This window comes from Octopus sinensis, linkage group LG14, assembly GCF_006345805.1.
Source record: "Octopus sinensis linkage group LG14, ASM634580v1, whole genome shotgun sequence".
NCBI lineage: Eukaryota > Metazoa > Mollusca > Cephalopoda > Octopoda > Octopodidae > Octopus > Octopus sinensis.
Window position 1 is genome coordinate 44,478,455 of NC_043010.1, and position 27,200 is coordinate 44,505,654.

At 35.7% G+C, this 27,200-nt stretch overlaps 1 protein-coding gene across 14 annotated transcripts in view; it reads right to left on the reverse strand.

Annotated features, from left to right (window-relative positions):
- LOC115219128 (protein PFC0760c) overlaps positions 1-26,872 on the reverse strand; it is a 328,821-nt gene extending 301,949 nt beyond the window's left edge. For 5 of the 14 annotated variants that reach the window (XM_036508961.1, XM_036508960.1, XM_036508959.1 and 2 more), the window contains exon 1: positions 26,018-26,870. The gene's annotated coding sequence lies outside the window, so the exon portion shown is untranslated. Of the gene's footprint in view, positions 1-26,017 lie in introns of all 14 variants that reach the window. The other 9 variants (XM_036508957.1, XM_036508958.1, XM_029789209.2 and 6 more) reach the window with 5 other exon arrangements.
- Between the last annotated feature and the right edge of the window lie 328 nt (positions 26,873-27,200).

The window sequence follows — 27,200 nt, forward strand, 5'->3', positions numbered from 1 at the left end:
TATTCTGTTGGTCCTTTTTGTTGTTTTTTTGTTTACAGGGATGTAAACAAGTTGATAGTGGTTGACAAGCAGTGTGTGTATGTGGGAGGGGAACAAACACAAAAATACACACATGATAGGCTTCTTTCAGTTTCTGTCTACCAAATCCACTCACAAGGATTTGGCTGGCCTGAGGTTATATAGCAAAAGACACTTGCCCAAGGTGCCATGCAGTGCGACTGAACCTGGAACCATGTGGTTGAGAAGCAAGCTTCTTACCACACAACCACATCTGTGCCCAACAACAAAATCTTATATGGACTCCCAAAGGTCATATGGACACTGGTTGAGAACCACTGATCTAAACAGACTCACTAATACATATCCTGTCTACAAAATTACACAACTGAATCTCAAAATTGCAGGGATGACACTGGAGTTAGAATTTTTCAGTATGAAGCTGATAACTTTCCCAGAAATCTTAAAACCTAGTCTTGACAATCAAGTGAAATGAGACGGAATAAAGACCTAAAAACATGCACACATATCCACATATAGATATATAAGACACTACAGTAGTTCAATGCAGTTTTAGCTAAATATTTCATCACTCTCTATTCTGCTCATATATTTACAATAACAACAGAAATATAATAACAAGGGTGAGAAAATGTCACAATGAATTAATATTAAAATAACTGCTTCAGACAAATATATATAACTTGTGTGAACAATAAGATATTTTAGGATAGGCTGCAAGATTGATAGTGGTGGTGGTGTTGGTCAGACTTTACTGTGACCAATATGACAGAGGAAATAGGTGCTTTGAGGATCTGAAAATGTTATCCGGTGCAAACATCACCTACTAGTCAACTCTCCCTCTTAGTAATTAAAGATTATAATATAGAATTATAGGAAATCATTATTACATGATTAGAGTGCACAATGAACTTGTTTTATCAGTGATAATTATGACAAATATAATAGTAATTATGATTTCGAGCATTGGCACAAGGCCACACATTATGACCAAATTAGTAATTTATATATATATATATATACTTAGTTTGATACTCTGCTGTTTTGAGTTCATGTATCGGTATAAAATAATGATAATTAGAGAGTGGATTGATCAAAACAGTGTAAAAGTTAATCTATTATGAGAGACAGACAGACAGACAGACAGGCAGAGATAGAGAAAGACAAACAGACAGACAATGACATTGCACAGGACTTGAAAGTCTTTTTGCAGCAATCTCTCCTGTTATTTGGTGTACTTTCATTCAAAATGATAAACTGAAATATTTGGGCACTTGTTTAAAAACCTGAGTCAACATTATCACAACATCATTATTACAATATCTCAATAGAGAAATGTAGGTACATAGTCTTACAACTTTATTTCCATTTATCTCAAAAGATCTTCAGCTCTTCTACCATAACTCTACAACATTATACCTTCATTAAAAAGTATATATGATTTTTCAAACCAAGAAGAAATAGCAGCCAAATATCCTTAAATCTCCCTTTGAAAAAAAAAAAAGAAATTACATACTGGATAATATAATCCTATAAAACTCTAAACAGATGGGACGTTCAAAGGTTGGAATGTCTCTGTTCAAAAGTCATCTCAATCAGATTTCACCTGGAAGCTAAACAATAACATACTAATTTCTATCAACAATGATAACACTGGATATGTGGGATTCACTGCAGCTGAAGCAAACCTATTTGTCAATCATATATGGGTTTCAAATTTTGATATATGCCCAGTAATTTTGGATGAGGGGCTAAGTTGATTTCTATAATTATTTAGGTAATCTCTCTCATCACCACTTTCCTTCCAGCTTTGTTTCTGTTCCTCTTACAATCCTTTTCTTCATTCCATTTTTACTTCTTTTCTTCTTTCGTTTGCTCTCAAACCTTCTCTTCTACCCCTTGGTGTCTGTCTCTTTCTCCTTTTCATTCCTTTCTCCTACCTTCAACAAGTTTTATCATTTCCTTAACCCAACTTATATTCACTACTCTCTCTCTTTACTTACATTTTACTTCTCTTCCAGTTCTCTCTCTCTCTCCCTCTCTCCCTTTCACATTCCCCTCCTCTACCACAACCACCATATAACAGAAATCAGCACTTCTAAGGGCTTTTCAATTATGTTGTTGCAACTGCGATGAAAATAAGTTGAAAAGATTTGGGTTAATTGTTGTTGGTAATGATGTGATTTCTACAGTTTTTATATTCCTTTCTGTTCTCTTAGCTACTACACATGTTACTGTCACTTTTCACAAAGCATGTGTCTTTAATGTCGCATTGCAGTAGCTTCATTTTCAATTGTCTATAAAGTCATATAGAATGTTTTAAGTGTGTACGTGTGTATGTATGTATATATCCTTTCACTAGTTTAAGTCATTTTTGCTGCTTTCCGGATCCTGAAACACTCACATATACAGAGACCCAAGCATGGCTGCATGGTAAGAAGCTTGTTTTCCAACCACATGGTTCCAGGTTCAGTCTCACTGCATGGCATCATGGGCAGATGTCTTCTGCTACAGCTCCAGGCCAACCAAAGCCTTGTGAGTGGATTTAGTAAACAGAAGCTGAAAGAAACTTGTGTGTGTATGTCTCTCTCTCTCTCTCTCTCTCTCTCTCTCTCTCTATATATATATATATATATATTATATATATATATATATATAATGTATGTGTATGTTACTGTCTCTTTGCCTTGACATTAAATAACTGTTGTAAATGAGTGTCATTATCAAGTAAGTGGTAAGTTGTGTCCTTTATTTCCAAACTGCCATGAAAACATGTCTGGTCATGAAGAAATGTTACCTTACTTGGGAACAGGTGAGGGTTGGTGACAGGAGGGCATCAACTGTAGAAAATCTGCCAGAACGTAAAAAGCACCCACTACACTCATGGAGTAGTTGGCGTTAGGAAGAGCATCAAGCTGTAGAAACACTGCCAGATCAGACTGGAGCCTGGTGCAGCCTCCTGGCTTCCCAGACCCCAGTCAAACCATCCAATCCATGCTAGCATGGAAAACGGACGGTAAACGATGATGATGACAAGGGAATTTTGGAAGTGGGGCCTGGCAAGTCTATGAGACAGATGGAAGAGCACTGTAGAAAATGAAGGAGAGTATATTTTAGATTAAAAAAGAACTTTATCTTAATTTTGAAAAATGAAAGAGGTATAAATAAACCACATTATTTATGGAATGACCCAATATATATATATATGTGTGTGTGTGTGTGTGTGTATGTGTGTGTGTATGTGCGTGTGTATCTGTCCCCCACCACTGCTTGACAACTGGTGTTTGTATGTTTATGTTCTTGTAGCTTAGCAGTTTGGCAAAAGAGACCAACAGAATAAGTACTAGGTTTAGAAAAAAGTCCTGGGGTCGATTTGTATGACTAAAGCCGTTCAAGGCAGTGCCTCAGTATGGCCACAGTCTAATGACTCAAACAAGTAAAAGGTAAAAGAGAAAAGATTAAAATGATGATGATTATATATTTATAAGTGCACCAATTGCAAGCAATTGTCACTTCATACAAGCAGTTTGTTCGTAAGCAATGCTCTTTGAAAACATTTGCAGTCATTGTGCTGTTCATATTTAAAGGACAGAAGAAATATGATCTTGCTTGGAAACAAGTGAGTGTAGACAACAGGAAAAGCCAGCTATAGAAAATCTGCCTCAATAAATTTTGTTTGACCTATGCAAGCATGGAAAACTGAATGCTGAAGTGATGATGATAATGATGCTGATGATGAAATGCTTTTTGAGGCTCTAAGTAACTACTTCTAAATCACGCTGAAATATGGTCATGTAATATTGCTTGCCTCACTAACTTCTTTTATAGCAAAGAAGGTTAAGCAATCGTCCTCTGTCTATAAGCAATGTTGTACAAGGTTAAAATGGCCAAAGCAACACTTTAAACACCTGACTAAGTGGAAAGAAAATGGAGGAAAAATTTTTACAAAATACAGATGAAAGCAGGAATTTAGTTTGTGGATGAAAAAGATAGGGGGTCAGCTTTAGTTTTACTAAATCGATGGAGCCAGCAGAAGGCTCATGTTCTGCACAGAGAGTGGCTATGGATTTGAACAACCCTGAAAGGCTATTCCTTTACTTTGAGGTTCTTTATTATATACTCATGTAACTGTGTTATCAAACACGAGTGTATAGGTATTTCATAAAATAAGATTACTTTCAAAGTATGATTGCTTATCTATATTTTTTCTTTAATTCAATATTATACACTGTATTAAAGCAGTGAGCAAGCAAAATCTTTAGCAGGCTGGATGAAATTTTTAACAGAATTTCATCCATCTTTATGTTCTGAGTTCAAATTCTGCCAAGGTTGACTTTTCCTTTCATCCTTTTGGGATTGATCAAAATAAGTATTATTTGAATGTAATTGACTGGGGTCAATGTAATCAGCTAAACACCCCACCCCCTGAAAGGTACCGGCAGAAAATGAACATCATCATACATTAGTACAGTATTATAATAGAGTTTTGTATATGTATATATTTTAAAATGATATTTATACATTATTTACAAGTGCTACTGGTAACATGTAACCTAGTACAACTTGTCATATGGTCAGGTCATTGGTAGCTAAAGCAGCAACCCTGCCAAGCTTGCTTGGTGAAGAGAGTGATTATTGAACACCCAATAGGATGAAAAACAAGACCATTCAAAGAGTAGAGGAAATCATGAAAGTCAACAGCTATCCAATTGAGGTCTGCTGTTAATCAGTCTCATGGCATACTTGCAACATCTAATACTATCAGTAGTAGCAAAATGTATGAATGATCCCACAGAAGTCATTACCACTTAAAACAAATCAATGTGTGGGTTGTCTAAGGGATTTGCTCATTCCACTTTTTATCACAATCATCCTGAAAAGGGAAAAGAAAAGGAGGAAAAAAAGTAAAATTCTTTGACACCCTGAAATGCAACAAGAGAGTCTATAGTATGTGTGTTTGTGTGTGTGTGTATAGTTTGTTCCTTCTTGAGCCATGCCTGGCTGATAAGGGCTGGTTTCCCGGTTTCTGTGACCTATAGGTTCCCCACCTGGACAGGACGCCAGTCTGTGGCAGGTGAGCTACAAGATGCAGGAGGAAAGACTGAGAGAAAGTTGTGGTGAAAGAGTCAGCATAAGTTCGCCATTACCTTCTGCCAGAGCCGTGTGGAGCTTAGGTGTTTCGCTCATAAACACACATCGTCTGGTCTGAGATTTGAACCCGCGATCCCTCGACCACAAGTCTGCTGCTCTAACCACAAGGCCATGTGCCTCCACCTTGTGTGTGTGTATGCGTGTGAATATTGAATACTGAGAATGAATGCTGGACACTGCATTGGGGGATAAATATTCTTTATTCATGGGGTAATCAGACTACCATTGGTTTCATGTTGAGAGAGATGTCTCTCAACAGTCATTTGAGACATTGGTGTTTATTTTGGATAAAACAAAATCTAAGATGGATACAAACACCAATGTCCCAAAGTACAGACTTGAATTATTTTTGAGAGATGACTACCATTGGTTTCACGTTGAGAGAGATATCCCTCAACAATTATTCAAGTCTGTATCTTGAGATGTTGGTGTCCATTTCCATATCACCATCTTGGATGAAACACAGTCCAAGATGGAGACTCAATGAATAATATATATATTCAGGTCTGGTTTGGTGTTTATTCTTCTTTGAACACAATCCACTTGTTTAATTGATTAGATGTGACTGACATGTTGCTTCAATCATGCATCACTGTCTAATATTGAAGATCTCTCACTCATTAGTCAGTTCCTGAAAGACCTATTCCCTACCACTGGGATGTTTGTGAAAGGAAGTGAAATTTGAATTCACAACGAACAGCACTGGTACAGACACTGCAAAGGTATTTCTCCCAATGTTCTAATAATTTCATTTATATACTGTTCTAGGCTGATACATTTTTTTAAAATTCACCCCCAAAATATGAAAGGCATATGACAGCTGGAAAAAACTGCTTGGCATTCTATCCAAATGTCTGAAAACTGAGTCAATTCACTACTTCAAAAGTTTATATACATTATATATAGGCATATGTGTGTATGGGGGTGTACATGTCTATGCCTGATATTTGCATTACACATAAATATGGTATTTAAAAATTTATGTTATAGTTCATCATTTACATTTTGGGAATAACGTACAGACACTACAAAATGCTTGTCAATGTTATTTTAATATAATGTCCTGCATTTAAGAAGAAGAGATAGATAGAATAAGTACAGGGCTTTACAAAAAATACTGACCTGGTGCCTAAATTAGAAATTATCAAAAGCCAGTGGATTACTAAAGGACAATGAACTGGCAGAACCATTGAGGTATGGAACAAATGCCTTGCAGTATTTATTCCAGTTCTTTACATTCTGAGTTCAAATCCCATTTAGGTCAACCTTGATTTTCATCTTTTCAAGGACAGTAAAATAAGCATGAATGAAGTAATGAGGTTGATTAAATTGACAAACCTCTTCCCTCACAATTTCTAAGTCTGAAATTATCCTGCTCAAAATGTTTGTTAAAGGATGATGCATGAAAAACTCATGCTTCCAGAGGTGAATTATTCAAACCCCAAAGAATTCCTCTCAAAACATGGCTATGAAGTTCCCCAACTACTATTGCTTGTAATCAAAGATGTACATATTGTCAGCCACTAAGGGACATGCTCAACTGGTTAAGATCAAGCAACTGACAAGCAAATCTGTGGTATAGAACTGAATATTTGCTGTAGCCCATCTTTTATACCAAGACAAAACATTGTACATGATAACACTTCCAGTCAGTTAAGATTAGAAACCATGAGAGCCACTGCCTAGTACTGCATCATGATTATTAAAGCAGCAAGCTGGCAGAATTGTTTGCATGCCAGGTGAAATGATTAGCAGCATTTCCATCTGTCTTCGTGTTCTGAGTTCAAATTCCGCTGTGGTTGACACTGGGATCAATGTAATTAACTTAACCTCTACCCACATACTGCTGGCTTTGTGCCAAAATTTGAAATCATTATGATTATTATTATTATTGACTCTCAAAAGTCACCTTAAATCTGAGGGTTGCAAAGCAATTTCAATTATTTCTTTTTTATTTATATTTATTTATATATTTTGGTTTTCTTTTTCCCATAACATGAATCAGAAAGTTGCAAATAGAAGGAAGAGAAAGAAACTGTGCGTGAGGGAGAGAGAGAGGGTGATGTAGAAAGAGAAAGAAAGAGTGAATGACTGTGTATGTCTGTGTGTGTTGGGGGAGGAGGTAACTGCATGAATAAATTAATGAATAGAAAACAATGTGTATTTATATATCAAATAAAGAGAGATTGAATAAATGTCCGACATTGCATGCATGTGCATGCACGTGTGAATGCCAGTTTGACTGACTCATAGGCTTCCTTACATGTTTTTATATTTTCCTTTAGTGGTTTTTCAGCTCCATAATATGAGATTTATTCTCAAAGTCCAGAACACATCCTCTTATAGCTCATTGACAATCATGACTTTGGATTTACAAGATCCAATTCATTGGTAACTCAGTAATGGTCTTCTTACAGTATCTTCTGTATTTTATCTTTTACTTGTTTCAGTCATTAGACTGCAGCCATGCTGGAGCACCGCCTTGAGGAATCTTCTTTCTATTTGAATGAATTGACCCCAGTACTTACTTTTTCTTTTAAGCCTGGTACTTATTCTATCAGTCTCTTTTGCCTAACCAAGTTACAGGGACATGAACACACCAGCACCAGTTGTCAAGTGGTGGTGGTGGTGGGGTGGGTGGTGGACAAATGAAGATACACACACACACAGATATGAATGTAAATGTACAACAGGCTCATTTCAGTTTCTGTCTATCAAATCCACTCACAAGGCTTTGGTTGGCCTGATGCTATAATAGAAAACTCTTGAAGGCAGTGAGCTAGCAGAAACGTTAACGGTATTTCCTCTGTCTTTACATTCTGAGTTCAAATTCTGCTGTGGTCGACTTTACCTTTCATCCTTTCGGGGTCGATAAATTAAGTACCAGTTGCATACTGGGGTCGATCTAATCGACTGGCCCCCTCCCCCAAGAGTAGAAAAGATTATATAATAGAGTAGAAAAGATTATATAATAGAAGACTCTTGTCTAAGGTATCACACAGTGGGACTGAACTGGAAGCATGTGGTTGGGAAGCAAGCTTCTTACCACACAGCCATGCCTAAGCTTCATTGACAGTCTTGTTTTTGCTCTTAGCTGATAACAACAGCAAAAGCAAGATTATCAATGGAGCTTATAGCAGTGGCTCCCAAACCAACCAAAACTGGCTGCTCATCCCACACCCTACTAGACATGAAATTTTTAACCTGTACCCTCAAATAGAATTTGAATTCATATAATTCTTCTTTGTATCAGTTCTGGACAAGTTTAATAACTTGAACCACATTTATTTCGTAAACATAGTAATTCATCCACCCATGTTTCAATCCTCACAGGAGCCCTCCTCCCATGAGAAACAATGGTTTAGACCACATTAAAAGTAGTTCAAATCCTAATGAAGTTAATTTTACTTTTCATGCCTTTCAAGTTGATAAAATAAATACCAGCCATGTACTACAATTGAATCTAACAACAATAAATATAGCCTACATACTGATAAACTTGTTCCATATCCTATCCCTTACAAAAATGCTGCTTACTCTTGTTGTTTAGCCCCCTAGTCAAGTATAATCAACAAGTCTATGAGCACAGACATTTTAAACTGTGGTCATCCCATCTTTATTTTCAGATGCAGTGTACCTAGGACTCCATTATTTAATGTGACTTTCCATTTGTAAGACAATAGGGTGTGATATGAGGGAGATTCAGCAGCTATTTCCAGCAGGTCAATGGCTGTGTATAGGTTCCTTTTACATATCTCTGTTTCTCGGTTTATCTTCATACTTCTTTTCATTTATCTTGCTAGTGCTCTTGAGAAAAGTATGAACATCACACAGTCGTATTTTCCTTACCTAAAAATCTGTGGCATTCCATTCAAAGTACAACCTTTTTTTCTTGGTGAGCTGAGTCAGTAATTCAGTTTCAATACTCAAGTGAATATGCTTCACTTAACCTTCATTAATAATCTTGATAAAAGATTTAATAATACAACTGCACAGCTCTTTTCACTTGAAGCCATCAACTATTAATGCTAAGTACTTTGCTTACACTGCCAATGCTCCTGAGAAATATGATGCTCCACAATCACATTAACCCATAACATAAATTTAGCCATTTTAGTCCTTGAAGAAAAAAACAATCAAAAATCTCTTGAAGCTTGAATTTGCCAAATTCATATTTCTCTTATAAAAAGGAACCAACTCTGGTTTTATGATATGTAGTGGAAGACAGAATTTCCAGAGAGTTTCTAATTCTTTATACAACATTGACCATGGAAAGGTATAAAAATGCTATTTCACTGTATTTCTATTTGAGGTGTAGCATGAGTAAATTCTTAGGGTATTAATAAAGTGAAGTGTTAAAAATTTTATCACTATAAGACAATATGTAAAAATATTTTGATAGTATTGTGTTGTCCGGAAAGTTCATGCCTCCAGACCTCAACATTACCATCTCAGAGACGCCACTGGAAGTTTGCTTTCAAACAAGTGCACAGTGGAAAATCATTGGACATGGAGAACCGATTAAGAGTAGTTTATATCATGTTTGGTGGATTTGCGAAAAGGGTCATTAAGAACAAAGATCTGAACCACCAAACAAAATTTAGTGTCTACCAAGCAGTTGTGATCTCTACTCTCCTCTATGGTTGTGAAACCTGAAAACTTTACTGAAGTGATGTCAAAAAACTAGAGCAATTTCATCAACGGAAGCTCTGCTCTATTATGAATATCAAATTGAATGACTACGTGACTTTTGTCTCCATTTTGGAGAGAACTAAAAGCTGCAGCATCGAGGCCACCATCCTGAAAATTGTCTGAGATGAGCGGGCCATGTAGCAAGAATGAAAGAGACCAGGCTGCTTCGTCAAATTTTATTTGGTGAACTTTCCACTGGAAGAAGACTCCATGGCTGTTCCCTCCCTCAATACAAGGACCAACTGAAGCAAAGCCTAAAACTGACTGGAATCAATCCCAAAGCCAGGGACATTGAAGCTCAGGACAGGCCCTGCTGGCATCATTTCATCTCCATTGTGACAGATTAATTTGAAGCTGAATGACAGAGGAAAGAAGAATGAAAATGATAAGAAAGAAAATGGAAGCTGCCACAACCAAAGCCTCCACCATGGATCCCTTGAGAATTTTGCTTCCAGGCAAGAATTGACTTCTTTAGTTATCAGAGGTATAAACACTGACAGAAGGAAAAAAGTGGTCAAGAAGAAGCCAAATAAATTATCAAACACATGATAAAATGCTGCCACTGACAATATCTGCTCCTACTATTCTACACTCTCACAACATACATATAGCACATTACTTACTGGAGGAGATAAACCATTCTTTCCACATTTATTTAGATTTAAGGACCAGCCATGTGATGCATATAGATGAGGCATAAAGAAGTGCCAGCCTCTAACTGTGGAGGGAACCTGTGGAAGAGGTAGACTCAGGAAGACGTGGGATGAGGTGATGAAATATAATCTTTAGATGTTGAGTCTCATGGAGATGATGAGAGGTGGCTGAGACTTTTGGTGATTTGGTGTGCTTGAGAAGACACGTCAAACTAAGTGAAATCATAACCATGGCCAATGCTGGTGACATGAAAAAGGTACATGTGCCAGTGATACATAAAAGGCACATGTGCTGGTAATACATAAAAGGCAGCCATGCCAGTGACAGACAAAAGGCACCCTTGCTGCTGACACGTGAAAGGCACTCATGTTGGTGACACATTAAAGGTACCTGTTCCACTCTATGGAGTGACTGGGGTTAGGAAGGGCATCCAGCCATAGAAACCAAAATAAAATGGACTGGAGCCTGATGCAGCTCTCCATCTTACCAGCTCCAGTCAAACCGTCAAACCCATGCCAGCATGGAAAATAGATGCTAAACAATGATGATGGTGTGTAACTCTATTCTGATGCATATGGCTTTCACTAGTGCATGCTCAAACTTTCTCACACTCAATCATCACACATCTCCCTGACTCTGTATTAAGTCAAGTGCTTTTTCTCACCACAGTTACAATGATATAAATTTTTATGGGGGGTGGGGTGGGGGGGGGGGTGGGGTGGGGGTGGGGGGTGGGGTGGGGGTGGGGTGGGGGGATAGTGCAAACAGTATATTTGACATTTAAAAGGTATAGCTAGTCCCCAGGGACATTTGAACTCTGAACTGTGATGAAATTAAACTTTTAAAAAGGAAACAAATGAAAAAGAAAAAGAGAAAACTACAACTGTACAAGCTCATTACGAAAACTTAACTGTTCAGATAAGTAAAAATATATTTGTTTAAAATTATATTGAAATTTGCTGTAAAATGAATCATGGAGAGATGTATCTCAAGCTTTTGGTAGCATGGTATAGATATTGAATTGACAGCAATTTCAAATTCATCAATTTTTATCTGAGTTCACTTAACTTTATTCTCTGTGATGCTGAGGAAAAAGAAACTCAGAGCTACATAGGAAATGTATTTTACTATGGAAGTAAGATATGTCCACTCAAATTTTCATTTCCCTTACCTGTGGAAAGTGGTATTATATACCAATCTATCTTTTGTGGAGGAATGTCATATTTGAAACAATTTTTAGTTTAGATATATTGAAGCAGCATGGCTTGCAGAAAATGCCAACCCTATTTTTTTGGTAGACATTTATCATTTGTGGAATAACTATGAAATTTAATTTCAGAGTTAAAGGGTTCTATCAATGTTTTCCAACCATTTTTTTACCTATGGACCCCTTTAATTCCTATTTTACTTGGTCGGACCCTCCAAGCCATTCAAAATTAAAAATATACTGTTATATTTTGATAAAATATAACTAGGAATTGTATAATAATTATTAAAATATTTTGTGTATTGTAGACATATAAACAACAAAATCTTATACGGACCCCCAAAGGCCATATGGACCCTGGTTGAGAACATCTAGGTTAAATTATAAGTAGATAAAGTAAATTGTCAACAGTTAATAAACAGTAGGTAACTACTTTTAAATTTTTCAGAAAACAGCATGAAAAACAAAAAATTCAGTGTAACAATATATTTCTATAAAAAAAAATTACTTAAAAAAACTCAGAATGCATGAAGCTGGAATAAATTTGCAAAGCATTTTGTCTGATACTCCACTGACTCTATCAATTTACTATCCATAAATGTTAGCTGTTATTTAGTCCCCAGTAACAATCAATCTATAAAAAAAGTATTCCAGCTATGAACATCAACTTTTTTTTTCCATTTAAACAGTCCTTCTAAGACTACACTATTCAATATGGTCTATATTTTTTTAGAGATAGTAAGATGGGACTTGAGAGATATTTTGGAGCTATTTCCAGCAAGTTGCAGTGTCAATTGTGGTAGTGGTGGAGTATTTGTCATAGTTAACTGCTATTTTGGAAGCTTGCATCTCTGAGTGAGTTGCTGAGGAGCAGATTGGTTTTGAAGAGACCAGACACTAGGATTGATGGTAATTGTTGCTTTTGTTTAATCCCAAGTTATTCCTGACAGAACAGATCTATGATCAAAGACATTCTAGCCATGACCATTCTGTCTTATTTTCAGACAGTGTTTCAAGGACTATATTATCCAATATGTTCTGCATTTTTTCTTTTTTTTCAAGATAGTAGTGGTGTAATTTGAGGAAGATTTGGCAGCTATTTCTAGTTTGGTTGAATGATAACATAGTAGCTCCCTCATGATGATGGTGATATTAGAAGGTGAGGATGAGGCAGATGGTAAAAAGAAGCAGAGAGATTGTTTATAGAAATGATGGTGGTCACAGTAGTAGTGAGGGTGGTGAAAGGGAATGGATAGAACCCAATATAAGTGAAATAGCAATGATTTGATATTATAATACCACCTCAAAGGTCAAATAACTTGCAGTCATTTTCATGTATATTTGCACAGTACGCATAATTCTTTGTACCTATTAGTCAAGTACAGGTGGCAGAACTGCTGATTATATTATCAGAGCAAAGTATATGAGAAGGTGGGGTGAGCAACAGGGAAAAATAATGAAACAGAACAGAGTAGTAAAGGTTAAGGTGATGGCTATTGTAAAGTGCAATGGGATTTGGAATGATCTATAATTAACAAAGTAAACTTCTGGCATTGCTAGTTGTTGTAATGACAGCGATGATGGTAAGCAATCCTAGAGCTGCCAGTGGTTGTTGTGTTGTTAGTGGTTGGTGGTAGGTGTAGTGAACACTTTTGATGCTGCAAGTGGTTGTAGAGGTAGTGATGGTAAGCAGTTCTGGTTCTGCTACAAGTTGTAATGGTGGTGATGGCAGTAAATAGTTCTTGTGCTGTTAATGGCTATACTGGTAGTGATGGTGAACAAAAATTGAAGATAATGTTGTTTAATTTCAGTTTAATTCTGATCCATAAATTTATTAAACTATTCCATCCATGGCCATATCTCTCTCTTTATTTTTTAGAAATAATGTACTAAGTAGCAAATTATTTAATATGTCCATCTTTTAAGATGGCAGGGAAATTTGGCTGCTATATCCAGCAGATCAAATGACAAAGTAGAGGCTCCTTTATTTGGTTTGTTGTTATTGGTAGTGATGGAGGTGCTAATGAGATTATACAAAACACACACACACACACTACTTCCGTTACACTGACATATAATACTGCACATGTCACGAGACTCGTAATTCTAATAGTTGCCCAATCACTACACATTCTCACACAAACATTATGTAATCTACTCCCATCAGTTTTTGATACCTGATAACAACTCCTTATACATAGTATCATATGTCAGTGAATCTATACATAAATATTTCTAAACACACAGAGACAGAAAATGTAAACAGAAAATAGGTATATGCCTCTAGCAGATGCAAGGCCATCTTGAAGGCTAAAGTTCTGTTTCTCTTTCATGGAGTAAATAAAGAAGTTCTATGGATGAGAAATAAATCTTCTTATGAAAAGAATTCTTTTTTTAAAAATTTATTTATGCAAGTAACATTCCACAAAAAGCTGGTATCAATCCATCTCTCTTTGCATCACTTCTCACATAAATCAGCAAGAGAAACCTCAATACAATCACTCAAACTTCATATAATAATAATATTAATAATAATAATAATAATAATAATAATAATGGCAGAAATTCAAAAGATAGTGCTCATGGGAACTGCTCATATCCTACGCAAAATACTTTCTATGTAATCTCAGGGTTTAAAACAAACATAATTTTCATTTTTTTTTTTTGAACATTCACTAGTACAACACCAAAAAAAACAAAAAACAAATATATGGCACACTCGGCATAACAACAACATGAACTTCCAACCTGTTGTCTCTTGAGGTCTCTGGGTGAGACTTGGAGCCAACTTGTACAAATATAAAGCAAAAGTCAAACATGGAATAATAATAATAATAATTAGACAAGGTGTTATGGCACCGAATGCCAGATATAGTAGCCTTTAAGAGGGACAAGCAAGAGTGCCTGATAACTAACATGGCAGTGCCAGGAGATCAACATATCGTGAAAGAAAGAGAAAATATCGACAGATATGGAGACCTGAAAATTAGGATTGCCAAAATGTGGCAGCTGTGAGAGTCAAAAATAAAGGTTGTTCCTGTTGTCATCGGAGCTTTGGGTTCAATACCACTTAAGCTGAAGAAACATTTGGACATTTCAGAAATACCCTGCAATCTTGGTGTATTGCAAAAAATCAGCTTTATTTGAAACTGCACACATATTGCATAAAGCACTGTCTGTCTGAGGTCTTTGTTGTGACTTGACAGACAGTACAAATCCCTGGTACACACAATATCTTCAATCTACAACATCACAATATCAGATACTGTGCAACATCTTCTATAATAATAATAATAATAATCTTTTCTACTGAAGGCACAAGGCCTGAAATTTGGGTGGGGGGGACTAGTCGATTACATCGACTCCAGAGCATAACTGGTACTTAATTTATTTACCCTGAAAGGATGAAAGGCAAAGTTGACCTTGGCAGAATTTGAACCCAGAACGTAGCGACAGGCAAAATACCTATTTCTTTACTACCCACATTTAGTCAATTATATCGACCCCAGTGCGTAACTGGTAACTAATTTATCGACCCTGAAAGGATGAAAGGCAAAGTCAACCTCGGTAGAATTTGAACCCAGAACATAATGGCAGACGAAATACCGCTAAGCATTTTGCCCGGCGAGCTAACGATTCTGCCAGCTCGCCACCTCAAATAATAATGATAATAATAAAAAACAAAGACACATACAAAAATGATAGGATCATCAAAACATTAAGAAAGCTATTTGAGAAAGAGCTCCTAAAGAAAGGAAAGGAAATCCAAAAGCACTATTGAAATTTACCAGAGCTAAATCAATAGGCATCAAATAGGTGATTTTTATAAGAATCAGAATAATTTATATTCTAAGAAAGCTGAACAAAAAGCTGACATAAATGAAAATTTCAACAGAAGGATTCAGATGATGATACTTGCTTAGATAATAAGGAGTTTAGGTTTCCTATAAAATACATTTGTATTAGAGAAAAGAAAATTAGGAAATTACTTAAAGATTTAAGATGTATAACATCAATTCCTGTAAATTTGCTTATCTTAGACAATTGTCAGTTCTACACATAAAAGAGAGACTAGAGTAACACAGAAAACTACAAACCTGTGAGCAAAACATCAATTTCATGGAAAAGATTATTAAGAAACAATGGATCTTATGATTTTTTTTACCAGCAAATAGTATATATATATATATATATATATATATATATATATATATCATCATCATCATCATCGTTTAACGTCCGTTCTCCATGTAGTTTTCTGTGTTACTCTAGTCTCTCTTTTATATGTAGAACTGACAATTGTCTAAGATAAGCAAATTTACAGGAATTGATGTTATACATCTTAAATCTTTAAGTAATTTCCTAATTTTCTTTTCTCTAATACAAATGTATATATATAAAATGTACTGTTCCATGATGGTAAGGTCAACAAAAGTATTCCATCTGGTGAGAGATAAATATTATTCAGTAGACACAATACATGTTTTTATGTGCTACTAATAGTTTCTTGTGCTGAGAACATGCCAAAGTTTTATAACATGTCTGACATCTTGACATAGTCATCAGGCACAGCCCACATGGCATAGCAAACTAAAAATTGAGTGAGAATAAACAAGAAAAAGCAAGATGGAAGTATATAGAAAAAGTGGAAAGTTTATATATATTTAATTTGGTAATTCAATTACATTACAATTATTAAGAGTAATTCAGGAATGGACAGAAAATATGGATAAAGGAATGAAAGCAAACTGCATTTTCAAAAATAGTAGCATGCATGAATAAGGTAAAAGTTTATTGTACTAATGATCAGATATTGAAGTGGATTGAAGACTTTCTCAATGATAGAAAACAAGTGAGAGCAAAAGAAAGTAAATTAAAATGACACATGACAGTAGGAACTCCTCATGCATCAGTATTGGAATCACTCCCATCCTTAGTATTTATCAATGATCTATTGGTAAATGTTATCAAAAACATGTGCCTTTTTGCAGATGATGGCTAAGATTTTATAAATGACAACTAAAGTGAAAAACTATGCTAAATTGCAAGAAAATTTCCAGAAAATGCAAAACTGAAGCAAAAACTGGCTGTTAACTTCCTCTACAAAGCTCAAGTGTAACCTACAGTGGAGTACTGCTCTCTCAATTGGATTCATGCTGTGCATACAAACATCCTAGATCACATTCAGAAAAGAGACACCTGATTGATTGGCATAAAGTTACTCACAGACACATTCCAGCTACTTCTCTTTGCCTTGTCTGCAGCTCCTCAGAACTGGGTGGACTCAAGCATTCCTGACCCACTAAGATTTCCTGTTCTCATCACCCCTGATATGTCCAACTTCCCACAGGCTCCAAACTAATCACTATGCCCCATCCTTCTTTCCTAGGATATCAGTCCTCTGAAACTCTCTTGCCCTTCTTGTGTCTTTCCTGAAGATGTTAACTTGTAATGGTTCAAAAGAAACATTAATAGCATCAATCTCATCAGTCTCAGAGGGTCTACAAAGGCTCTAGGTACTGCTTGTTTCTCTAGCCCCAATAAAGAAACAAAAGAAAATCCTGACAAATGCAAATATCTTCATACAGAGAGAACACTGAGGGAATGAGATATTAGCTGTCACAAATTCAGAAAGCAAATGAAGAAAAGAGCTTCAGATTAAATTAGATAAAAAATAATTAAATAACTAAATGAATAAATAACTGAAATTTGGAAAACTAGAAAGACAAATATAATGATGGGTATAATAAAACAAAAACATTTTTACACCCGTATAAATGTATGGTAAGATCCCATTTAGATTATGCAACTACAATCTAGAATTCTTACAATAAAAAGAACTTGTGGGAAAAATTGAATCAGTACAAAGAACTACTGAACACCTAGCTGGATGGAAAAATCTGATGTAACTAGAGAGGCTGACAAAACTGAAAACTACAAAGCTTAAGCTACAAAGTTGGAGATGGAGTGGATATACTGGAAATATACTAAATGGTAAACAGATACTATGAAAGGGATTTATGTAATTTTATTCACCTCTGGAATAAGACCTCAGATGAATGTAGAACAAAGGAACACGGTAAAATGACTATACCCAAGAACTACAAATCAAAAAGGGCTGATATGAGTTGTTTTCCCTTTCAAATTTTGTTTTTCTTCATATTTTTTTTAATAGAAAAGAAAGTACTTCTAAACTGAGAAAGTCAAGTTTAGTATTCTGTTTCCATTTATATAACACCATAATAATGAAGGGAGACGATTCTAGACTGACAGCAGTAAAGGCTACCTTCTTCTATCATAGTTCAATATTTCTCATGGAACCAGCAGACAAAGTGGGAAAGGCATTGCTCCAGAGGGTAGTGAGGAAGATGCACTGGAACTGCCACTCTGACTCATGGGGTTCATACTTGCGGACAGCAATCTCCATCCCGATAGCGGTGAGCAGAAATAATCAAACTAGGGGAATAGCTTGGAATAATTTAACAGGAATAGTAGCAGCTGAAAGCATGAATATATTTAGAAAATTGGTTGGACAAACAATAGGAGCAATTAGAAATAGAATACATTAATTTTAGAGTGGACATGGTCTGGTGCACCACCCCACCAAAATAAATTAGGAATCTGATACAGAAATTTATTATTATATCTGGACTGGGCATTCAATTATGAGTTCAATTTTACAAGCAGGAAAAGTCACCTGAAATAGACTAGTGTACTATTAAGGAGACATTTGGCGTCTATCTACTTAAAATCCTGGAAACCAAAAATAAGAACCAGTTTATAGAGGTACTTGAAAGGAAATTTAGGAAATGTATTATATTTGAAAGTCAAATCCTTGCTTGCTGGCTGTCTAGATCTCTCTCTCTCTTTCCACTTCTTAAAATGATGGGATGAGAGATGGGAAAGATAGATGAATTTACTGCAAAACTAGTTCTATGAGTATAGCTGTGGTCTTTATAGCAGCCTACTGACATTAAACAAATATACACCACAGAGATTCATTTGTTGAAAATTAAACGACTAAGTATGCATACAGGTTAGAATAAATAAATAAATAAATAAATAGATAATCAAAAATTATTAACTAAATTTGCTATTAATGTTCGATTAAATAAAAGTAAAATACATAACGTAACTAAATGGTTATAGTTTGATTCCGGTCATGGAATTGGAGATAAAATATATTAGCTAGAATTCATGTTTAAGCTGCTAGCTGTAAACATTTACGTAAACAGGTTGTTATAATCAGCTGCGCAAAATGCTGCCGATACAAAATACTTTGAAGCTGGTGGAATGTGCGTAGGTCTTTGGCACAAAACCAAACAGAAGAGAATCAAGTGACAAATATTAAAAGTAGAAATAAACTGCTTAGTAATTAACAAAAAGAAAACGAATAAGTCTGAGACGAGGGTGAGTTGCGTGGATATCTTTTTGCAACTATTCTCATGAAGGCTTTGTACTAAGACCAGACGCTCTGGAGTTCTTCCGAAATGTTATGGATATTCCTGGTTCTAGAGTCGCTAAGAGGTCGCTTTTGAGGAAAAAGGGATAACATATTGATAATAAAGTTTGCAAACAAAGGGATTTTGCTTTCTGTTTTTGTTTCGATAGAAACTCTTATCAGCATTATACTTTATTAAGGATGCGTGGAGGAACCAACCAACATCGCAGCTCCGTTAAAAATCTGTGAGATGTCTTTGAGCAAGTGTGATTATATAAATATGTCTGCGCTTATCTGCCAAGACAGAAGTATCAGTATCCCGTTGTGACAGTTTAGTCATGAAAGAAAAACACCTGTCTCTTGCATTTTCCTTCTCTTTCAATTAAAAATTTCGAAAATTTTCTTCGTCAATTTGTTGAATCCTATTACCACACCTATTTCCTACTAATATAGGAGTCTCTATATGCGGTTGTTCGACCTTTAAAATTCTTCGCTTGTTTCAGTCACTGGACTGCAACCATACTGGGGCAGCACCTCAAAGGGCTTAGTCGAACAAGTTGACACCAGTACTTATTTTAAGTATAGTACTTATTCTATCGGTCTGTTTTGCCGAACCGCTAAATTACAGGGACGTAAACAAACCATCATCGGTTATCAAGCGGTGTGAGGTGGGGGACAAACACAAAAACATATGCGAAAGGCTTCCACGCAGTTTTTGTCTACCAAATTCACTCATAAGAAATTGGTTGTCTCGAGGCTATAGTAGAAGACACTTGCTCAAGCAGTAGGACTGAACCCGAAACTACGTGGTTGAAAACCGAGTTTCATAACCATAGAGCCATGCTCGCGTCTACTAGATGTAGCTGATAAATCTCCTTAAAATCGCAATATTCTACATTGAATAAAGGGTAGATTACTCAATGCAATCCCGAATATATTTTAAAAAGGCTGGTCACAACTAGAATAATTGTGACCGTTCGATCAAGGCCGGTCTGGGGTTATATAACAGTCATTACATCTATTCTCCGCAAAACCAGCAGGTTTCATTCAGCGTCCTAAGGTAATTTATAACTCACTACCTATCATTTACGCCTTTCTATAAATATTGTCCCCACTTCTCCCTCGTTACCATACTCAACATAACAATTCGCGTCAGCCGAAACAAAAATCACGCTGCTTCTGGTTTACGCTTTCCAAACTATAATGAAAGTTCCAATTACACGAAGCATAACTCCACATCATCACAGCCGTCTTTCCATAGTTCCACTCTTGAGGAAGCAGGTCAATCTAGGAACATAGCCTTTCATCACGCAATCAACAAAGTAGTGTCATCGCACATTAACAACATTTGCAATATTCAATTAAATGTTCCTCTAAATTCAGTAACGATTCCTACCAGCCATTCTTTCTATTTATAACAAATAGTGCACTGTATTAAAAAAAATAGTGAGGAGGGAGGATAAATCTACACTCGTGTGTGTCATTGATATACACTTCATGACTAATCACTTTCTGGTGTGTAGTACACACCAGAAAGTGATTAGTCGTGAAGTTTTCAATTTTCAAGAAAAGGAGTTGACTCTCTACAAGGTAATATTTGAGAAGTGAAAGGACGGTGAACTGGCAGAAACGTTAGCACGCCGGACGAAATGCTTAGCGACATTTCGTCCGTTTTCACGTTCTGAGTTCAAATTCCGCCGAGGTCGAGTTTGCCTTTCATTCTTTTCGAGAGCAATAAAATACGAACCAACGAATCCAGGTAAGAAAAGTCACAGGGGTTTTGTCCAGATCCCATAAATTGTGACTTTATTTCCGGCCGCCATAAATTAATTGACTCTCTTTCCTAGACAAAATTGTGACTTTATTACCGGTCACCATACAATACAGTAAATTCAAAAGCACTCTTCTCGAGCATTTCCCAAAGTTAGTCGATCTGTTGATTGACTTACTGAGAGAAGGTGATTTTTTTTTCAGTCACATGTTGTCGACTTACGACCACAATTGGTTCCAACTGACTGGTCGTAAGTCGGCTTACATAGCTTTGTTTTATATTTTTACATTCTTAAGGTACATTCTCAGGTAAAAGTCACACACAGCATTCTGTATTATACTATTATACTAGCGTTAGTCAAAAATTTCGGAGTCTCAAGCAGCCGTCTTATAAACAAATACGAGGTTGCTTCGATGTCTCCGTGATAGGATAGTCATCCAACACAGTGACGATTGATAACCAAACATACAGGAAGCGTTTGTTAGCTGACAAGATCCGTAGACGGGTTAATTTCTAAGAAATTAAACCTATTAGATTTCAACTGGACTACTTAATATCGTAAAATCGATCGGTCGACGACCTGTATATATTAACATTATATATATTATAAGATTGTGTGCAAGGGTGAGGGTAGAATTTCGCTCGGCTGAACTTATTGGAGTTAGCTCCCTCTGATTTTTTAAAGACTTGTTTAAACATTCCTTTGTCTATTCGAGCTGATCGAAGTTTTCCAACTCATTATATTACATATACAGAACCCTTTTGTAAAAGAAACGTGACTTTTCACACACAAAAAGTAGCCATATTTTGCTATACAGGTAAACTGATGTGTTTCAAACGGTCAAAGAAAAACCCGCGGAAAATTTGGACGCCTCACGCCTTTAACTACTCGACTATTTTGCTTCTCAAAACAAGGAGATCCACTTTCTTCTATTATCTGACTAAAAAATATATATATACTGCTTTGACAAGATAGTAGTAAAGGAAATACAATTACCCAATTGTATTTCCTTTACATTTGGTATGTGCAGATAGAATTGTAAAGTTTTCTAAGCATTTTTTAACCTTCCTTTTCAATCTTTGTCTTGTAACCTCTGATATTGACACCTAACTATATACATCATACTGTTCAAAGTTTGTTCGAAGCCATGCGCAATTGTAAAATGTAATTATGAATTCACCCAAGCCATAAAGAAACTTTTAGCATGAATATGGGATCAGTATGTTCATAAACGAAATTTCTATTTCCGCAGTATCCTGGGACACAATGCAACGTTGGTAACATCAACCTGCCAGCAGGTACCAAAAGAAAAACCCACAGCATAAAGCATAACTTTAGATGAGAGAAGATACTAATTTATCTTATGCAATATGGAATGATAACGTAAATCCTGTTCCTAGCAGTTGTGGAAGCATGTTGAATTAAATATACTGTCGAAATGCATAAGGAAATGTTTACTGAATTTACAAAAGCGGGCATTCGAGCAAGATGTATATTGCCACAATCAATTCATCCTTAGTTTTCCATTTAAATCTCAGCAAGATTGATGACTTAAAAATAGGTGCGTTATGCAGCAATTCTTAAACTGACAAATGCCAGGGTCTTGCGCATAATCGCAATAATGTACTACGGTGGTTGGTTCAAATCCTCTCAATAAATTATAATCTTAGAAACAATTCGTTATGAAAAAGAACATTGTACGTGGGGGAAAATGAATTATTACATTTATATATATCCATACATATTAAGCTTGAACGACGTTAGATATAGTTTACTATATACGCAAGAGTACACGCGCACGGCTCAAATTCCTTAGATTATCTTTTAATACAGCCAACTTTCTGCCAAATTAGTCTTTCTGTAACGCTTTTTCGTTCTCTGTGTGTGTAAGGAGTTCCTGCAGAACTACTAATAAATGATAAAGGAATAACACACCTTATATCAATTTGAAATCAACGTTGTTTAGCTCCAGGTAAACAACGATCGAGCATAGACAGATTGTTCTGCCCGTGACCAACCTGTCTTATTATTATCATTTTTTTTAGAGTTCTTGTGTTGTGTGTGTGTGTGTGTGTGTATATATATATATATATATATATATATATATCGTTTTTTTTTCCAGAAAAGTTCGTATGTGCACGCATGAGTGTATGTGTGTGAATGTGATACAGAGATAAGATTTGTCGAGCAGGCAAATCATGAAAGACGTTCCAACCGTAGCGGTCATGTCGCGGTGTGTGTGTGTGTGTATGTATATATATATATATATATATTATATATATATATATATGTATGTGTGTATATATATAAGAGAGAGAGAGAGACGGAGGCTACATTCTTTGTTCTTTTTTTACCTACGCAGCACACAAGCAATCAAATAAACGTACTGGCGCACTTCGCATAGAAAGTTAAAGGGAAAACTGTTCTAAAGTTAGAAATGTGGACAAAAAATATACAAAACCATTGCTTACCTTTGCTTTATATATTTTATTTGTTTATAAAAATTATTACGAACAAGTTTTTCAAGACGTTCAAGCTAGTATGAATTTTCGAAAGCCTTAAAACTGATTTAAAATCCGCGGTGTACTGTCTGTGGACCACTGCCCTACATTATTCAAATATGCCCTTCCTATTTTAACAAGGTGTGACATCAGGAAGATTTGACAGCTAAAACTACCAAGGCAAGTGACAACACAGAAATGAATTCTGTTATATTTATTTAGTGATGAAGTTTATGTATTTAGAATTTGGAAATACAAACAAAACAATTCATGGAAATGATTGCAACAAAGGAAAACAGTACAAGAGGGTGATCGAAAAGACAAGAAAATTCGTTAACCGATTGAAAATAAAAAGAATGGTGTGTTGACAAAAATCAAGGCGTAAAAAGTGGACTCGGCAATACATGTTTTCAGAACTCCTTATTTATATACTCAGAACTCCTTGTTTTATAGCTGAACCTAATTACAGCAAAGTAGACTGCCAGCAATAGTTAAAAGATGAGAAATCGAATCATTGACCCTTCGATCAAAAATCGAAGATTAGCTATTCTGTCTACTTGAATAATAATTGTGACTGGTTGGTAATAATCATATCTTGTAAACTTGTTATTCATGACAATTTCTAGTAGGAACGATTATTTGTTTGTATGTCGACTGTATGTGCACGCATGAGTGTATGTGTGAATGTGATACAGAGATAAGATTTGTCGAGCAAACCAGCCATGAAAGGCGTTCGAACCGTAGCCGTCATGTTTTGTATATGAAGGACTACATTGACAAGGCGAGCTTACTCGTTTAAGGCAATGGGACTTGATTTGAGAGTGATTTTGCAGTTATTTCCAGCAGGTTGAGCGTAAGGGCTCCTGTTTTGAAATAAACTTATCTGTTTACACACGTACACATGCTTTAAAAGTCAGCTGGTTGGACGGGTGTACTCATTAATGACGTATCAACGTAAGTTATGTCAAGAAGTTGGTTCATGTTTATATGCTTACATAACTTTTATTAGGTATGTAGACTAAGAAATTCATATTCAGCAATGATATCGTAACAGAAAAACGAACAAATATATCCACCAAGATCAGAAGTAAACTTATTATTATAAGTTGAATCCATTTCAATTCACTTAATATTTCTGGCGGTAACTGTCTTAACTCTCCTCTATAAAACGAAGGCCTTCGATATTCGCTAGAACCAATAATGTACAGGTACTTATACTATCATTAAGAGGGATCAAAAATGTGGAGCCTTGTGCAAACTTGAAAGTATATACGACCGTAAACTTGAAAATTCCTACAATGGAATGTACAATTTAGCTGTTTCAATTTCCTTTTTCAAACCATGTCACTAAACTAACTTTTGAGAAAGAAAAGCCTGAATATTACAATTTCTCATTTACCTTCCCGTAACAACATTTTGAACTTTGTGCTTATGTGAAAAAATAAATAGAATTATGTCATAGTGTGACAGTAAAATCACAATGAGCCTCTATAGCGACCCCACCACTTACAATTCCTGATCGAAGTAGAGTTACTTCATTTTACTTAACTTATAATTTTGTGAAAGACATATACGTCATATAATCCCATTTTCTTACTCTTACTATGAGACCTTATATTTAGATAAAAAAAATTATGTTCATCCAAACTCTTCCAAACAAACATAGAAAAGACATCTGACACCTGACGGGTCGGCCCGAAATGAACTAACCAAGTTCAAAGGCGTTCCAGCCGTAGAAAGTTCGCATTTTAAAGCTATCTAGGTCTCTATCATCCAATGATTTCTTCCTTTTTCGATGCGGCAGGCTTTCATTAGAGGAAGAAATTAGCTGCTATATCTAGCAGCCCAAGCGGCCACGCAGTTTTTTTTCCTTGACTCGTTTAAGTCTCATCCTGAAGGCGGAAACATTTTCACACATATACGCGCGCGCACACAGACACACACACGTGTGCCTGTCAAATTTATACTGAAATTTATAAAATTACAACGACTATCACATATATAAAGTAAAATAAGAAGCAGGTTATAAAGATAAAAATCCGAAATTGGCGAGAAAAATATATCGATTATTGATTTTTGCTACTTGGGAAGAGAGAAAGAAAATACGCATATACAAACACAGCCAAAATGTTGTCGACTGAATTCTAACAAAATCAATTATAAATACACACCTGTATATCAACACACACACAGATAGTTAGATAGATAGATAGATAAAGGGAGGGAGAGAAAGATAGATAGAAAAACAGAGAGCTGGGCAAACTTGCATAATATACATGAAATAACTTCGACTTCGCGTACACGTACACACTGACAATACGGCGCAAATAATAACAATATACACATCACCTCTGTTTCAGACATGGACACATGCGTATATGTATTAAATGCATGTTTACACACACACATATATATATATATATATATGTGTATGTATATATATATATATGTGTGTGTGTGTGTGTGTATATATATATATATATATATATATATACACACACACATAAAAACACGCCCGCCCGCGCAATCATTGCGTCAACAAAGTTTCACAAATGTTTTTTATGTAAATTGCTTTACTTACCTGCAAACCAATTTTCTAGATGTACGTACGTCTCAGTAAAAATCCGAGTAAGAAATGAGAAACAGCGAATAGTTGATGTGAAGAAGGAATACGGTGATAGGGGAGGGAGGAGGGTGGTAGCAGGTTGTGTGAGATACTTCTCAGTGGTTGTAAATAATAATAACAATAATAGTAATCCTTTCTATGGTTGTGAGGAGTGGAGGGAGAAGTACATCAACTGCTAAGTTTCAGAGTGGAGCGAAATGTAAGCAAAACCTGAACACGGGGGAAGAATCGTCATGAAAATCTGACTGTGATAAAACGAGGGAAGGGGCGCCGTGGTTTGTGGTGATAGTTTGGCTAATTCAGCTGTTGGTGGTGGCGGCGGCGGTGTGTCTTGCTGCAGCTGCTGTAATTTGTTGTTGTTATTGTTACTGCTGTAATTCCTCTGGTTGTGACAGTTAAACGTGGCTTGCTGCTGTTGTCATTGTTGTTTTGTTCCAAATCTCCTCTCTTCAAAAGCATTTGAACCATGACCGGTCTATCCTCTCTAATATTACGTATGTTGGACTATATTATCCAATGTGCCCTATTTTCTTAAAAGACGGTAAGGTGTGATTTAAGGGAGGATTGGCTGCTATTTCTAGCAGGTCGAGCTATTGCGTAGAAGATCCTTCGATAGTTCGTTTTTACTGTTATCACTGTTATAGTTACCTAGGTCGTTCCTTAGCCCCAGGTTAACTCTACTTCAAGCAGACTTATGATCAATGCTATTGCAGTCACAAACATTCCACTTTTCTTTTGGGCATAAATTCTCTAGGTCTGCATTATCCAATCTGTCGTTCCTTTAAAAGCCGGTAGAATGAATTCATGGAAAATCTGGCACCTTCGAGCACATTCTTTTAAGCGTAGTTTTTAAAACCTGCTTCTTAACTTTAAAAATAAAAAGGAAAAAAAGTCTTCGAATTTTTTAAAACAACAGATTCGGCATATTTTCCTTTTAAACAATATAAAGTACTTTGAAAATTAGAGAAGCTCAATCTAATGTTTTATAAATTTAATATTTTATATATTAATTACATGGATATTTTTTAAAAACCTTAATATTTTACAATAACTGTTGTATTAGTTTTCAAAATAATAAAATTAACGTGTATTCATTAACGAAAGCATTGTGTTGTTACATTTACTGAAAATGTAAAAT